The sequence below is a fragment of the Zosterops lateralis genome (genome assembly GCF_965231275.1).
Source record: "Zosterops lateralis genome assembly, chromosome: 7".
Lineage (NCBI taxonomy): Eukaryota > Metazoa > Chordata > Aves > Passeriformes > Zosteropidae > Zosterops > Zosterops lateralis.
The window spans coordinates 11,378,363-11,395,775 of NC_139767.1; the positions used below are offsets into that span (position 1 = coordinate 11,378,363).

Here is a 17,413-nt window from a genome sequence, read left to right on the forward strand (position 1 = left end):
TTGCAGTCGCTATATGCAATACAGGATATATTTAGCTATATGTACTACTGTAGTCGCCATATACAGTATGGGATATATTTAGCACATTATTTTGCACATGTGTGCCAATCCTGTTTATATAAGATATTTACTTGGGAATGGAGGGATTGCAGGTTATGTTTGCTGTTAGTGTCTAGAAGGCTCATGGGTCACAGTGGAGTTAGAAGAGTGCAGTGTTAGGGTTTTTGAGCTCCTCTGTGTGATGAGAGTGTTGTGAAATCCTAGGTTAAGGCTTTGGTCAGGGTTAGGCATCAGAAAAAAAGGGGTCAAAGGCCTTGTTTTACTTTTCTGAAGAATAAAGATTGCTGTAGGATGAGGACTCCAATCTAGAGTGTTACATAGCTCATGTTAGGCTTTGATTCTGCCCTTTAGGTTCATTAAGGGCCATGTCACGATGAATAGCTGTTCTGATCTAGATTTAAACTTTGTGTCTGGTTCTTCTATTGACACATATCATGCTAATACTAGGATTAGGGAATTGTTGAAAAAGTCACAGCTCAAGATGGGGAGGGATTAAAATGCTTGGTGTATTTGTATATTCTGCAGGGCTGTAGCACTGCAATGAGCACTGATTCCTGGCAGGTGTTTGGGCTTAGGTTGGTTTTGGTGCAGTTGTTTGTTACCAAGCTCTGGATGTGCAGTTTGGTGATGTGATACCTGAAACTCTGCATTTTCTCTCTTCATACTCTGCAGTGGAGGACAGTGTGTTTAAGGTTCTGTCAGGAGCTGTTGTGTCAACTTCATGCACATGGCCTTCATCAGCCATGGATCTGCCACAGAGGAATATGGACCACTGTTTTTCAGTCCATTTTCTAAGGCCTGCAGAGTGACAGCATGCCTTCCTATTTCAGGGTCTTTTTTGTTGTTTGAGAATAAAAAATCACTTCAAGAATTGACCTTTCATTATAATGGGAAATTATCTTGAACATTTGCACATTGAGCAACAGTATTTTCTGTGATGATACATAAGTGAAATAAGTTTCCTTTTAACTGTTGTACCTTTACTCTCCATTTCCTTTCTCCACCCTTGAGTCATTTTTTCCTTCATACTGTTTGATAACATGTCGCAGACCATTTAGTAAAGAAAAAGTGGTGATTTAGGAAGGTGATCAAACTGTGGAAAGATGTCCAGTTGAATTAATCAGTTTTTTTCATAATAATACATCTTATTTGGTCAAATTGGTATTGCTTGGAAAGAACAAATCTTCACTGCACCCAATGAAATGCAGAGGGTTTATAGTTTTGCATATAATATACAGTTAGCTGTCTGCTTTGTTACTTTATGGTGATGCAAAACAAGAACTTTGGACTTCAATTTTTTTGCTTATGTTCCTTTGTCTTTTAAAATAGTTTTTAATAATAGCTCGCAAGGGGCAATAATTGTAATTCTAGCTTGAATAATTTCATACCAGTGATTGTATTTCTTGACTGTATCAATAAATGGGATTCTGACATTATCTGTCACTTTCTTCTTCAAATCTTATGAAGTTCCAAAAGACAAAAATTGTCAAAAGAGCTCACTGAGTAGAAGGAAAAAAAAATTTAAGTTGTAAAGCTCTTCCTATTTGACTTTTTCAGGTTTTAGTTTTCCAGTGAAGTTGGAGAGGATTCTCCTCCGTAGCTTGGGTTGAAAAATATCAGCAGGTGGTGCGATGCAGGAAAAAAGAAGAATCACTAGGATGTCTCAGTGGATTAATGTCCATGATCTGATTTACTGTGTTAAAATCCTAAAAATAATTCCTGCAGAGTACAGTCAGTACTGGAAGGAGTTAAATGTCTGCATGTTGGCGTAAGAAATGCAGTAGCTTTTAGAAATTTTGCTGTCTTCTCTGTTTGGATTCAGGTGTTCCCTGGACAAAAGGGATGAGTTTTCGGTCCTTCCTTGTGTCTCTTTGAGGGAAAAAGCCAAATCTTGCCTTTACTTGCCCCAAAGAAAAAACTCCTGGTAGGGCCATCACATAGGCCTCCTCCCCAGGGCTTGGTTGCGTTAATCTGCCCAAAGGCAAGGAATTGGGTCTGCTTCCCTCACCAGGTTTCCAACTCCTCTATTCATCTCATGGATCTGTGCTTGTTGTATAGATTCCAACACCCAGAAATGCTCTTTAACACTGACATGTGTGAGTACTTGTATTTCTTCATTGAAGCATCACATTTTAAATTGCTCTATTCATTCCTTTGATTTTGAACATAACTGTGACTCAGCAAGCCATGCAGAAATGTGTGCTTAGATTGTAATGGACTTTGGGACATAAGCTGTGAGAGTCTTTGTTGTGGGAGCCTTTGCTAGGTGAAGTGCTTCAGGGAATATCTGGCTGTTTTGGATGCAGAAGCAATTAAGAGCTTTCTGCCTTGCTTTAAACTAAAATCTATGATGCTGACAAGACTTACACAGTCTAAAATTCGTTTTGGCCTTGGCAAATAGTTTCAATAAGGAGAAAATTAAATACGACAGCAGTCACACACTTCAGGTCTGTATATAGAGTGAGTACTTTGTAGTACAGAAGGAAAAATTTGTCTGTAAAGGCAATCCGGTCATAGGGGCTTAGCAGAGGCTGATTTCAGCAGTCAGGATGTTCAGAAATGTTGCAATATTATTTTAGGATTAGCTGAAGGACTCCTAAACGGATCTTATTCCAAAGCAAACAAGGACCAGTGTGCAACTCACTTAATAGCTGCCAAAGAGGAGTAATTTCTGTCTGGTGTGCATGGTAAACCATAGACTATGACTGCCTTGTCCTCACTGCACAAGAGAATACAAAACTTAACTACTTTCCTGTGCTAGTGAAATTGGGAAATCATTTTCCATTCATCCGTGTATGGATGTAAACAGGCACTCAGTTTTCCATGTGGTTGTGCGTCTTTAACTTTGGGGATAATTCCTCTGAAATTTACATGCAAATCAGCAAAGGCCTTGTATTACAAGACGAAGTGCTGGAGTCACTCTTTGGGTTTCCCTTTGTTTCATCTGAGTTAGTATTCTTGAGATGATAATGTTGTTTCTGGAGAATGACCACAGTGAAACTGCACTAGTAATGCTCAGAGAGGTTTGATTAGTAACTGCTACGTTACTGTAACTTGCATCTACGGCTCTCTTGCATTTATGATAAAATAGTTTTCATTGCTTAAGTTTATCTTTCTGCACATCTTATGTGCTGGCTAGTTTAAGCTTAAAATATGTGCTTTAAAAATGGGTTTGTTTCGGGGACGATTGGGACTAACAGCGTGGCTCAGGTGATTGCCTAAGCTTTCATGGCAGTGAAGATAGGCCCTGAGAAAAGATAAGCCCTGTAAAACAGGTAAGGGCACCCTCACGTGTTGACCACAGCAGTAAAGGAATGAGGGATGTTTTTTTCACAGAAGTCTCATGTGAGAAGACAGTAAAGCAAATCAAGAAAAATTAAGTACTTGTTTGGCTTTTTTTTTTAACTTCCAGCTATTTTTGCAGGAGATACAGGAGTCTATTGGAGAAGATAGAAAAATAGGAACAGAAGCTGGAGTCATTTGCGGTGGTAAGATACTTTTTATCTCTCTTTGCTGATCATTCAGGTAGGAAGGTTCTTTACTTACAGTGCAGTAACAAGAAGCCAGGAACTTTGGGGGCTGCTTTCACCAGAGCAGTGCAGTCTGTTTGAACATCTTGAAAGCTGAATCATGTGGAAATCACAGAGTGGCTTGGGTTGAAAGGGACTTAAAGATCATCTTGTTCCAAGCCTCCTTACACTAGACCAGGTTGCTGAGAGCCACATCCAGCCTGACCCCAATCAGTCCCAGGGATGGGACAGTTTTGTCTTGAGTCTATCATTCACCATTCCATAAAAAATTCTCTCCTTTTTCTTCTTTCTCTATGTCACTAAGTTGACCAGATTTTATGTCATATGGTCCTACTGCTTCTCCTCACCATCTCCTCATCTTTTGTCGTTGTTTGAACCACTGTAAAGATGTAGCATATTTTGCAACTGAAAGTTCTGCTGAAGTGGTGTTCTGAAGTCATGTCACACTAAGTATAGTCCAAAGGTGATGTTCAGAGGGTAGGGGGAAAGGGTAGTTTTGTAGTAATTAAAAAAAAAAAAAAAATTAGATACACATGTAGTCTGCAAAACTGAGAAATGAGGTCTCTGCATTGGCTTAATTTTAGAGGCAGTCTAAACCCCATGTTTTTTGTCACTTGTTTTGAAGAAAATATTTGTTTGAACACATCAAGGAATTACTTTTGCTGTTTTTTCCAAAGGAGGCAGTTTCTTGTGTCCAGCATGTTAAAAATCATAAGCTAAGTCTGTTCCAAGCCTGAATCCAACAAGTGGGCTAATGACCTCATCCTTCTTTGTCATTCTAATGGAAGTGACCATTTTTTTTCAAATGTCTGTAAGGTTCTCCAGTTTCCTTGCAGCTTAGGACATCTTGATTGTGACCTGTATAAATGGCTTCCTGAGAAATCATCATTGAATCACTGAATTCCTTAATTTTAAATCTGTAAAATGAGATAACAATACTCCTGCACTTAAGCATGGGTGTCAGAAGGATAAATACTATTATTTATTGAAGTTTCTGAAATGCTCAGGCATTATAATAAATAGATTGAAAGAGAACTCATTTCATTTGCACATTATTCACTTCGTGCACCCTGTTTCTTTGGTGGAGGCAGTTATGCTGTTTCTTAAGGATTTCCTTTTTGCTTCAGACTTTTTTACACAGAATTGCCACATGGCAAACTTTCAAAGCTTTTGGTAGTGGAAAGCTCACAGGGGACTGGCTGAATAGAATCAGTCTGGTAGTTAATAATTCAGCATGCTGAACTCAGCGGTGGTGAGCTGTGTGACTTCCTCAAAGGAAAGAAAAGATACGTGCCCAAAGTAGTTCTTAGACATCTGCTGATCGCAAGTGTGGCCAAGTACATGATGAAATATTGCTTGTCTGGCTCTGAGCTCTGTATAGTACAAGCAGAGTGACTCACTGGGTCAGTTGCTGACCAGAAGTTGAGCTGTCAGAAACAGATGGGCTGCCTAGAGAGCGAGATATCTTGGAAGCATTTCCACCCTTATCAGCAGTGTTACACAGCGCACGGATTTCTCAGAAGCAGTCATTTCTGTGAAAGATGCTGGGTTTTCAGCTGCACTTTGGTCTTCCACACCAGAATGATGCCTTGTGGCCCTGAGAATAAAAAAAACTTGCTGGCTTGGTAGTAAAGATCCATATTTGTGAATCCTGCACTTGGAGAGGCAGTAGTAGGGAGGTCAGTGAAGTTCTTAAACTTGCAAAGGGATTGTTTTTCAGCTCTGAGGAGCCTTCAAGTTGCTACTAAAATATGGCTGTATGTAAATGTTCTTTCTGCAAATGAGGCCAAAATTTTTAATCAACTTTGAAAATCTTTTCCTGTAATCCCCTCCACTTCTTAACCCCCCAGCAGAATGAGAATAACGAATACTTCCTCAGACTTAAAGTTGGGGTGAGGATTGTACTCAGCTCACATATTTGGAGGTAAAGTGCCCTACAAGTATCTCAAGAAATAGAGTTTTTGTAGACACTGAATACTGGGGCAAGTTCTAGATCAGAATCTGAGAAGAGAATACACCAATCTGGGATGGGTTTTCAATTTGACTTGCTGTGGTGAGTTAACCCTGGCCAGCAGCCAAGCACCCACACAGCTCCTAACTTACTCTCTGCAGCAGCTCTCCACATGGGGATGGAGGAGAAAATAGGGAGAATGAAAAACAACTCTTGAGATGAGTTTAAAAAACAATTTAATAGGTGGAGAAAAGATGGGTTCAGGGGATGAAAAACAAGCAGAGCAAGGGAGATTGCACACCAGGTGACCAGGTGATGGCAGACTGATACCCAGCCAGTCTCCGAACAACAGCCAAAAAACTTGCTTGAAAACAAAAAAAAACCTTTTCTTCTTTATCCTAGTTTTTATTTCTGAACTTGAGTATACATCACATTAACTATCGCTCGGGTCACTCTGAGCCAGCTGTCCCAGCTGTGTCTGGTCCCAGCCTCTTGTCCACCCTCAGCCTGGCTGTGGGGTATAGTGGAAGCAGAGGTGGCCTTGACACTGTGCAAGCACAGCTCAGCAACAGCCAAAACATTGGTGTGTTGTCAGCACTGTTGTAGCCACAGAGCCAAAACACAGCACTGTGTGGGCTGCTCTGAGAAATTAACTCCATCCCAGTCAGACCCACCACAACCCCAAATCATACCACTTTTTAAACTTACTTTTTAATGTAGTACTGAAAAAGGAATTTTCAGAAGAGCAAAATCCTATTGTAAGATCTTAAGAACAGAATATTCTTGATTAAAAATGTTTTCTTATACGTGCAGATGTGAAATTTTCATTAGAATCATGCCCACTTCTGAAAAAGTTCAGAAATACTCATAAGAATTTGCTGAAGTTCATTTTTCACTGAAAAGTGTCTCGAAAATTTGTTTCAGGGAATTCAGTAGCATTTAAATGCTTGTCTGAATAGGGTCTGCATACTGGAGCTGACTCTTTCCTGCAAGAACAATTCTGGAGAAATTTTACCCAGTGTGAACATCAGACCGCTGTCAGAAATGGGTAATTCTCTGATTGCCCATAACTGCATCTTGTTATCGTCTGTATAAGTATGTAATTTTGTGCCTTAAGGTAATCAACTCTGTGAGTCTTATTTTTTATGAGACTGGACAGATAAAACACTTTGAGATTTGCATCATTAAGAATTAGATTTATGGGTTATCCTCAGAAATGGAAAAACTAAAAAGTAAAAGATTTGAAGTAGGAATGAAATCTTAGTTCCATTCTGAACAAAAATCTGTGGATGGCCGTGTTCTTCCCTGCAACACCTTACTTTTGGTTATGTATGCTGCTCTCAGTGAAAAATAACAGGCAGCTGTGTGATGAAAACAGTTCAGGTAATTCAGATTAGAGCTCCCTGATTACTTTGATCAATATCAAAATCTGAAACTGAAAGCAAGTTGAGCTTTCACAGAATTTTAGAGAAAATAATCAAGATTAAAGGAGACTCTCGAGTTCTTGAAACGATTCTTTATTTTTAGAGTATTTGGCCTGCTCTGTTATTGATGGCCCTTCTTTATTCCACTTGTTAATATGAGGAGAGATAAGATTTGATCCTGATAGTGAAAAGCATTACAAAGCATACACAAACGTGTAGCAGTGTGACTGGTCTAAATGTAAGAGTTCCAGACAGCCACCTCCAAACCTCTGACTGGGTCAGTCAATGCTGTCATTCCAGGAGAGAGATGACATTATGGGATTTGGTTGATCATGCAATAAGCACAGTGAAACTGAAACTCCAATGTCTTCATGAAAAGTCCTGTGCAATTTCTCATGCCTTTTTAACATTGAAGCACTGACTTGAATGAAACTTTCCTTGTATGGTGGGGAAGAGTGAACATATTCATAAATGGCAGCCCACAGTGAAGGCAAAACAGAATTGCCTCCCTCCAGTATGTTTTGAAATGGTTCAGCTGTACAGGTTCAGGATTAAAGTGGTAGTTTTTCTTTGCCAGTGATAACTTCTATTTTTTGTCCCCTCTATGGAGCAGGCAGTTGGAACAGGTTGGAAGAATTATGGAAATCTTTGTTTTCGGCAGCAAAGGAACAAATGTTCTCTGAGGCCACTAGGATGGAGTGTGTATTCTCCTAGAAGGGAGGATCAAGGCAGAAATTTGTGCCTTGTCCAAAAGCCGGGTGTATGTGGGGATAGAGTGGTGAAAGAGTTCTTGTATTTTTCTTCCAACTGCACAGTTCAGGCAGTTTAAAAAGAGCCAAAACATTCCCTGTTTGCTGTGCTCTGATTGTGAGCAAGGTGGCTAGACTGTATGATCTCAGTTAATGAGCAGAACCCCTGGAAAAATTGTGATAAAGTTCAGGTCTTGGAAAAACTCTTCCTCTGTTATTGGGAAGTAAATTGCATGTTTAAGAAAGACAGCAAATAGAGCTGAATCTCATCCTGTGTAAATTGAGTCTCATACATGGGTCTTTTTTTTTTTTCTCTTCATTATTGGAGAGTCCAAATATTGAGCAACTATAAATCCAGCTCTCTTCAGCCAAAGTCCTTGGTTCTGTGGATGCCAGTGACAGAGCTCTGTCAACCACAGAATCCAGTCACAGCTCATGTCTGCTGCCTGTAGAGCCAGCCCTGCTTGTTTTGGTGTGTGGCTAAATTGGAGATGTGAATTTGTGGCAGCTCTGACTGTGCTTTTGTCTACGGTAAGAAATCTGTATGAGTGACTGCCAGAACTGCTCATTATGAATGAAGACGATAACTTTGTGCATGGCTTCATAAAAATACAGTCAAACACTTTGTTCAGGAGTCACCTCTGCCTTTACTTGCTTGGTGAGGCTCTAGAATAATGAAGGAAAGGCGTGACTGACAGAGCTTTACTTGATAATAAATGCTGTGATCAGCTCTTCTGTGTCTGCACAAGCCACAGTAACTTCCTGCTTTGTTAAGCTGAACTTTGCTTATCCCAAGTTTTGCTGTGATTTGGCCTTTTTGGGAAGGATAACTGGCTAACAGGGAATTCAGTTAGCTTTTGAGGAGCCCTTGCTTAGCTGGTGTTTGAGAAGTGTTTTGGTTATGCTGAGGTAGCTTCACCGAACCCCAGCAAAGCCCATTTGATTGGGAAATTCCTAGCTAGCTCATTTTATTGTCTGGCAGTTCTTACTGCTGACAGGATGGTTAGAGCAAGTTGAGATACTGGGAGTTTGACTTGCTGAGATTTTGGCTTGCTCAGTGTTAACCAGCACTGGGCTTTTGATAGTGCCTACATGCAATATATAAGAACTTGTCAGTGCTGTTGTAATGTTGCTAATTAACAGCAGTGAGAAGAGAGACTTAGCAGTTAAAGCAATTTTGAGGTTCCCATACAAAACATACTTTTTTGTGTGCTTGTGATGGATTGACCTTGGCTGGATACCAGATGTCCACCAAAGCCTCTCTGTCCCTTCTCTCCTCAGCTGGGTAGGAGAGTGAAAACATAACAAAAGATTTGTGGGTCAAGAAGACAGGGACAGATCACTCAGCCATTACCATCATGGGCAAAACAGACTAGATTTGGATAAATTAGCTTAATTTATTACCAGTTAATAAGATAATGAGAAAACCCCTCTAAATTTTAAAACACCTTTTCCCCAGCCCTCCCTTCTTCTCAGGCTTAACTTTACTCCCAAGTTCTCTAACTCCTCTCCAGAGCAGTGCTAATGGATGGGTAATGTGGATCACGCTCAGTTCATTACACATTGCATCTGCTGATCTTTCCTCCTCAGGGGAAGGACTCCCCACGCTCTTCCCCTGCTCCAGTGTGGGGTCCCTGCCATGGAATACAGCCCTCTGTGAAGTTCTCCAGCATGGTTCCCTCCCACGAGCTGCAGTTCTTCACAGACTGCACCAGTGTGGATCCCTGTACTGCACCAGCAAGAGCCCCTTCCCCTGGGGTGCAGTCCTTCAGGCACAGCCTGCTCCAGAGTGAGCCCCCCACGGCATCACAAGGCCTACCAGCAAACTTGCTCTAGCATGGGCTCCTCTTTCCAAGGGTCCACAGGCCACTGCCAGGAACTTTTCCAGTGAGGGTTTCCCACAGGGATACAGCCTCCTTGAGTCATCCGCTTGCTACAGTGTGGTGTCCTCCGCGGGCTGCAGGTGGATCTCTGCATCCCTGTGGACTCCCATGGGCTGCACCACAGGCTGCAGGGGAATCTCAGCTCTGGTGCCTGGACCACCTCCTGCCCCTCCTTCATTACAGACCTTGGTGTCTGTAGAGCTGTTCCTTTCATATATTCTTTCTTAGTTCTCTCTCTAGCCACAATTGCTGCTGCACAGCTTTTTTCACCCAGCCCTTCTTAACAGAGGCACTTCTAATGGTTGCTGACAGGATTGACCTTAGCCAGCAGCAGGTGTGTCTTGAAGCTGACTGGCAGTGACCGTCAGACACGAGAGAAACTCTTGGCAGTTTCTCACAGAAGCCATGCCTGTTAGCCCCATCCACTATCAGAACATTGTCACACAAACCAAATACAGTGTCTGAAACCTGTTGGTATCCATGTTTGCCCAAGAAAAGTGGGTTTGGCATCCTTTAGAACACTGAGAGTTTCAGCTGGTAGAGCCTGTGGTGGTAACTAGTAACCTAGGTAACTACAAGTTAGAGCTTAATTTGATGCTTTTGAACACTGAATTCTGTGGAGCAAATAGTATGTTACCTTACCCTCCAAAGCTGTGTTAAATATCCATCTTCAGAAATTCTGGATAGATGCAAAGTAAAGGTTTGTTCACAGAATTTATCATTTTGTGGATTCTAGCATGCCAAAGATAGATCGCTCCCAGTGAATGAGCACAAACAGGTGAGCTGAAAGAATATATATCTGTGCTGTAGAGTGTAACTGGGATAACTCCTTCTTTGAGAAAAGTACCTTAAAGTAAGACATACTTTTATTTTCTTGAAAATGTTCCTCAACAAATAAAGTATCTTCTTTTCATTCTGTTGATAACGTTACTCCATTTGCTGTCTATATGTCCTAGCTAGTCAAACAGCTTTTTCTTTGGATTGCCCTTGCCAAGTTAAGAAACTTGTACTTTAAAAAAACCCAAAACCTTAATATACCTGTCTAAACAGGGACCTCAGTTCATGCATGTCAGCAACACTTCATATACTATTGACCTTCAGAAGCAGAAAAGTTTTTTAAGATTGTCTTCTGACTGTTGGGAGGTGGGACTGGTCAGGGCACTTTTGCATATTTTTGGCAGTATGCAGTCTGCATTTATTGACTGTACTTCTACAATTATTTTTGATGTAGATGGGTAGTGTAAGTTTCAGTTGAAAAAATAATGGGTTTCTTTTGGGTTTTACCTCTAAAAAGTGCAATTCAAAGTCCAGTAAATGCTCTAATGGCCGCTTCTTCATGTGTAATAGCAATTAGATTGAAGGACTGTATGAACAATAAGTAATTATGGGTTAACTTATTTATGTGCTTTTGTTGTTTCCAGGAATACCTTTTGTTAACATCAGAAAATCAATGTTTTCCTTGGCAGTGGGAAGGTGGGGGAGGAGAGGAAGACTAGCATTTGTTGTAAATCTGAGAATATCAAAATGTCAGTGGTGGTGAACAGTGCAGTGTCTGATTCTACAGGTGCTGTTAATATGGGAATACTGCTGGGCCTGTGTCTGTTCATTGTGGATATACATCAGGTCATTTTACTAGAAAAACTTGTAAACATTTGTTGGAACTTTTATGTACATATGTTTTGTGTGTGTACATATGTATATAATATATAATAATTTAAATAGTGTTCAGGAAAAATTTTGCATCTTCTTCAAAGGAGCTATATGAAGTGACTTGGTTATAGAAAATGAAAGGCTGTATTTAATTTCAGTGTTTGGTTTTGGAAGGTTCAGACTGCTTTGGCACATTTAAATTGGGTATTTACCTTCAAGCATATACATAAATTCACTGACTCACAAAATATGCTTACCTATACTTTGAATATATATTACTTACCTGAGGTCTCACCACACTAGGGCTTCTTCAGGTCTGTCTTGCCTCCAGTTGAGCACCTGGCTTTATCAGTCCTGATCAGAAACCCTTTATTCAGGGAGCTCTTTCAGAGCTCTGGTAAAGTGCTTCCTTTCCCCAAACTCACTGTAAACTTGCCAACTCATCGTGACTGTGGTGCTTTCTTGCGTGCTTGGTCAGGGCAGCTCTGGTGACTTCTCCTCTGTCTGCAGCTGGGGGGGCTCCTGTGGGACCAACAAGCAGCTGGTTCAAGTCCATGTAGCTCTTTGGATTCAAAGGATTATATTTGCTGAGAGTCAGCTTTGCACGTCTAACAACAGGAAAATGGTTCTTCAGAGATGACTGCGCAAGAAGGAAAGGTGATGTGGACTTTGAATACTTAAAAGAAAGAGGGCTGAAATCAGAATAGCTCCAGGACCATCTTTGAACTTGAGGTTTATTCCAAGATGGAGAATTTACTATAGTGTACCAGTCTGCTACTAGAAGTTTGATTCATTGTGATAATTTATTTCTTGATATCCAAAACAAGTGTGAATTTGAACACTTCCTGACATTCACTTTTGTATTTCTGCTCTTACTGTTTAGAGAAACCCCTGTGACTGAGGCAATAATGCTCCCACTTTACATACTTCCCTGTTAGCATTCCCATGCCGTGCTCTTGTAGCAGTCCACATTTGGGCAACCGCGGAAGCGAATGAGCCGACGCCATCTCTTGGCATCCTGTTCTGAGCTGAAATCAGAGCCAGCTAAATGGCTTAATAGCTCAAGTCTCTGGCAAGAACAACTTGGAAGATAATTCCTCGTTTGTAAAAACTGAAAGTTAACCTTTTTTGTTGTTTTGCAGGAAGGTCATGCAGATGTAGAATTTGAGTAGATTGTTTTTTGCTATTTCAGTGCTCTTTATCAGTATGCTTAGGAAGATACTTTGAGGCACATGAGGAAGAGCAAGAGGCTAATGTTTATTTTGGCAAGTCTTACTGTGGAAAGTGAGTTCTGTCAGTCTGAATTTTTTTTCCAGAACTCCCATCCCTCCCTCCTGCCTATCAGAGAGAACCATTTTACTGACCATATAGCTGAATTCATCCATTGTCAATTGGGCTCAGCTCTACTAGTATGATGTATGTAGTAAAACGGGGAATTCAGATTATGCTGAATCACAGTGATGCTCTGCAGATGTTCCTCTAGGATGCCAGCCAGCAGAGCACAGGCTCTAGGCTTCCAGCAACATTCTCCTGCAGAGCAGGCAGGATATAGAGTGCCTGGGTGCAGTCCCTGAAGTGGGGAGCATCAGAGGCCAGCAAGTGGATACTTTATCCTGAGCAGCCACTGGGCAGTTGTAGTTATGCAATGGTGCTGGTTTTCCAGCCTTTGGAGCTCTGGAGTGGGGATATCCCTTGGCTCACTCTTAGCTGCTTCTAGGAGGCTAATAGATGTGTTTAAGGGAAACATGAAAACTCTTTAGAGAAATCCTCTTCTTTTAAGAATGGCCTAGGGGTTAAAGTACTCTCCTAGTGTAGCAGCAGGCAGGTTTGGAATAGGCACTAGATCTTCAGTGTCTGTAGGCTGGAGACATTCCCTTGTCACTGGGCTGCTGGGATGAGTTTTTTCTGTCTCTTCTATTTGAGCTGTTTCATGTTCTTTATATAAACATTTATAGAACAGGAGTCCTCATTTTTTCCAAAGTTCCAAATATTTTAACGAGTTGATGATTTCTTACTATGAAATGAAAATACTTTCCTCACTTGTCACAAGTGAGCACCAGCTCGTTCAGTAACACCAGTCTCTAGGGAAGCCACACTGAAACCTGTGTTAAAGAGGAGCTTTGCTTTGATAGGACAGACCCAGCATTCAAAGACTGTACAGGGAGAGGGTTTGCTGAGCAGCCTTGGTTGTAACCAAGGGTGAGTTGCTGTCTGTGGATCAATGACAGAAAATACAGCCAGAATCTTTTGTGATGTCAGTATCAAAAGATATGGTTATATCACTGAATACTTGTGAACTGTTTGGATAAAATATTAATGGAGTTTGGGGAAGATACCAGTCAGTAGCTTTCTTTTGACCCTCTCTTAATGTGGTCTAGGTAAGGGCTAGAATGTTCCTTTGCAGGATTCTCATACAGTGGAGCTGCAACACCAGTTGCAGGGAAGACTTGAGGATCCCTCACACACCACATCTCTGTGGAAACACAAATGCCTGTGGGGCCTGCATAAGCAGTGTTCTGGCTTTTCACACACTGGAACTGGGAGAGGGAAGAAGGCAAGTCAGCTGACAAGAGGGGAGAAGCACAGGCTCTCCCTGGGTTACATGGATGGTACCATCTCTGCTTAGGAAGGGGAGAGCATAAATAAGGTCAAAGAGCAATGGGTTTTATCAGAGTGAGGTACAGAACTTACTGGTGCCTAACCATTTTGTTGCAACATGGACTGGGCATGGCGGTGTATCTGTGGTACCTGCTTAGAGCCATTCCTGCCCTTGGGAGAAATCTGAGGAGGATAGAAGACAGTGGGACACTGATCCGGTACTAAGGACTGTCCTTCTTCACATATCCCACTCTCACCTTTGTCCCTTTTTTCTTTTTAGCAGATGGGTGTGTGGTCTCTTGGATGTGGACTCATAGTGTTAAATAGTATAACTGAGTTCCTGATGCGCCACTGCACATTTTCCAAACCTTTACCCTTTATTGCCCATTTCCAAGCAAGCAGCCTGCAGGGCTATGCATCTGAGGCATCTTTTTCTTCCTCAGACTGTGTAGTCAGGAATTCAGAAATCCTCAGGAGGAGGTGATAAACAATGAGGGAGCATAAGCCTCCTTTCTGTAGGGATCCAGAGCTACATGTGGAATCAGTGAGACGTTTTATTTCCTGCATCCTGTTTCCAGATCTGCCGCCAGTAGGTTTCAGGCAGAGCGTGCTGACCAGTAGAGAGTCTGGCTGCAATAGCTGAGCAGGAGGGAGAATGCAGAGGCAACAGCTGCATTCTGTGATTGAGACAAGCGTGACCAAGGATGGTAGTGGGACTGGACTCTGCAGATGGGGAATATTTTGGAATGTGTGTGCACTCCCATACATATGTTTATGCAGGCATTTAAAGGAAAGGATTTTGAGGCCTCAGACGTCATGAAACTTACCTGGGGTGCTTAACTAGTCTGAAGTGGCTAATCTCAAACTTCCAAAAACGAGGAAATACCAAATAATGGTGTGGATAGAAGTCATTAGAAAGATAAAAAACAGGACTGGAAAACACCAGTTCTGTATTAATAACATTTTATGTTGATTTTACTAGGTGTGTTCATTCCTAGTGACACAAAAGGCTAAAAGGACAGCTGTGAGGACACTTGTTAATATAGCCTGGGTGCTCCTGCCCCTGGTTATGTTTATGCATTTAATTATTTATCTTTAGATATGAAACTACAGCAAATAGCACATCATATACGTTGCTAATCTCAAGATACTGAAGACAAATGTCTGAATCTTGATATTTCTTGTAGTTTCACCATCAGTGGCATGCTGATATTTGCCCATTTGACCTAATTTACTTTTTCTTCTGTTTAAATAAAATCTGAGTAAAAACCAAAATAATTCTTTTCTGAAATACTTGAATTTTGGAATCTCACTCTTGTACTTTTTTCAGTCTTCCTGTGCAACAATTTTAGCTTAAAACTGCGTCAGAAAAATTGTGTTCATCTCAGGCTTCATGTGCGGTGTTTCTTTATAACGAGAAACAAAGTCAAATGTGAAATGGAGGCCATGTGTCTCTGATTCTGCTGATTTGGCTTTTACCTGGGGCATGTGGATGTCTGCAGGCAAGGCAGTGTAATATAATATATATGGATGGATAGGAATCCCATTTGAAAATGAGATGTAATTCTGTAGAGAAGGTAGAAATAGAGAAGATGAAAGCATAGTGCAGGCTGCAGCAATCTCATTAGATACTGTCATGGTTTAATCCCAGCCAGCAACTAAGCACCACACAGCTGCTCATTCACTGTCTCCCCATGGGAGTGAGGTTTGAGTGGCAGAGCTTTGTATGCTGAGCCTGACATCATATGATATGGAATATCCCTTTGCTCAGCTGCCCTGGCTCTGTCCCCTCCAATTTCTTGTGCCCCTCAGCCTCCTCACTGCTGGGGTGGGGTGAGAGGCAGAAAAGGTCCTGGTGTGTAAGAAATCCTGGCAGTAACTACAACATCCCTGTGTTGTAGCTACTATGAAGAAAATCAACTCAATCCCAGCCAAAACCAGCACAGGTACTTAGCTTTTATTTTTCTTATTTTTTGAAGTTCCTCTAAAATTTTGATTCCTTTGTTCTGCCCATACCTGTCTAGCTTTTTGGGGCTGGGGGATTTTGACTGAACTATTTGGAAATGAGAAAACAATCTGTAATTAAAAATAGAAAATCATTAAAATTCATATTCTGGTGTTGTTCTACTTAATGAAAAAAATTGAGTGAGAAAATTGTAAACTCTAGTTTCTCTTTTAATAGACAAAGCTCACTCAGTGACTGTGATTAGAGAAGCATTGGCAAAGGGTCAAGTCAGACCTGGAATTCTTGGTTTGCTGAGGTAGTATTTCCTTATAAAAGGAGACAGTTGCAGTGGGCAGATGAGGAACTACAACAATTTTTGTCATCCATAAGCTTACAGATGGGAAATCTTCCCAACAGCAGATTATTACATGCTGTTTAATGGGGAATTTTCTGATCTCCCTTGCCAAAGTTGCATTTTTAGATGTCAGATGGAGCAAGTGTCACACACAGTCTCCACTCTGATAGACTTTACTGTGACAGGGTATTTTTACAAATTGTATCTTTCTGGCAATCCTTATGCTTTCACAAACTACTTCTCCACTCTGTGTATTTGCAAGGAGATTTTTTTTGTGTGTGTTGTTAAGAGTGGGGAGCATCTGACAGAGTTTTGAAGTGTGAAATTTAAATGTGCCAGGTTTTGCAGCAGCAGCAAGACACAGAGTTGTTGTTGTGATTCTTTGATGCAATCAATCCCACCCATCCATAATGCTGTATAGAATGGAGCGTTTGTCAGCTTTTCCTGAGGGTCTGGCTGGCTGGAAGGTGTCTGTGGGCCAAACACCTCTGGTGCTGCTACCAGTGGGAGGGTGGTGGGCATTCTTGGGAAGCTTAACACAACAGCAATGGGATTTCACTGCTGCTTGGATCCAGAGAAGAAACTTCTGTTAAAGCTGGGCAAGCAGCCACATACTTTAGGCTGTGACAGGTGAGCTCTGACATATTTTTCTGCAGTGGTTAAAGGCCGTTCCTGTAACTGTCTGCCTGCTGGACGTTGCTGCTTACAGTTAAGGTCAGCAGGACGGAGCATGTACCAGCACCACAGATGCCCTGGTTCAGGTCCATGGCAGCTTAAGCCCATGTAGACTAATATGAATTGCTTCGTTTGGTAAGGGAGAGAAGTAAAACTCTGCCGAAAGTAGTCCAGTCTTCTCTGCAGCATTCCCTGGAATGCTATTGAAGTGCTTCGTTTTACAAGGCAAGTGAAATGTCTCATTTGGATGTGTGTAATAGCTTTAGAATAAACACCCTGTTATTATTTGAGGTCAGGATGTAATGAGAAAACTGAGAGCAATCTATTGCTCCAGATAGTGCATTTGGAAATTTGTATCAGGAATTAATGACCCATTTATATAAGGGATTTTGTAGTTTGTTGGGGTTTTTTTCATTACTTTCTTTTTCTTGGAAGTCTTTTGACATGATTTGCAGTGACATTTCAGGGAGCAGAAGTACAAGCAGGAGATGGTGGAGAAAGACAAAGCATGTAAGCTGACATTCAAACTGAGAATTCCTCATATGCAGCATGTTTTGTGTGTTTTAAATTTAGTACTTGTATCAACTTAATCT

At 41.2% G+C, this 17,413-nt stretch overlaps 1 protein-coding gene across 5 annotated transcripts in view; it reads left to right on the top strand.

Moving 5' to 3' along the window:
• The window catches only part of SPATS2L (spermatogenesis associated serine rich 2 like), a 77,872-nt gene that overhangs the window by 14,427 nt on the left and 46,032 nt on the right, over positions 1-17,413 (top strand). For 4 of the 5 annotated variants that reach the window (XM_083865460.1, XM_083865462.1, XM_083865463.1 and 1 more), the window contains one exon: positions 3,485-3,548. The exons of the other annotated variant lie outside the window; for it this stretch is intronic. The gene's annotated coding sequence lies outside the window, so the exon portion shown is untranslated. The remainder of the gene's footprint in view (positions 1-3,484; positions 3,549-17,413) is intronic. 5 annotated transcript variants of the gene reach the window in all.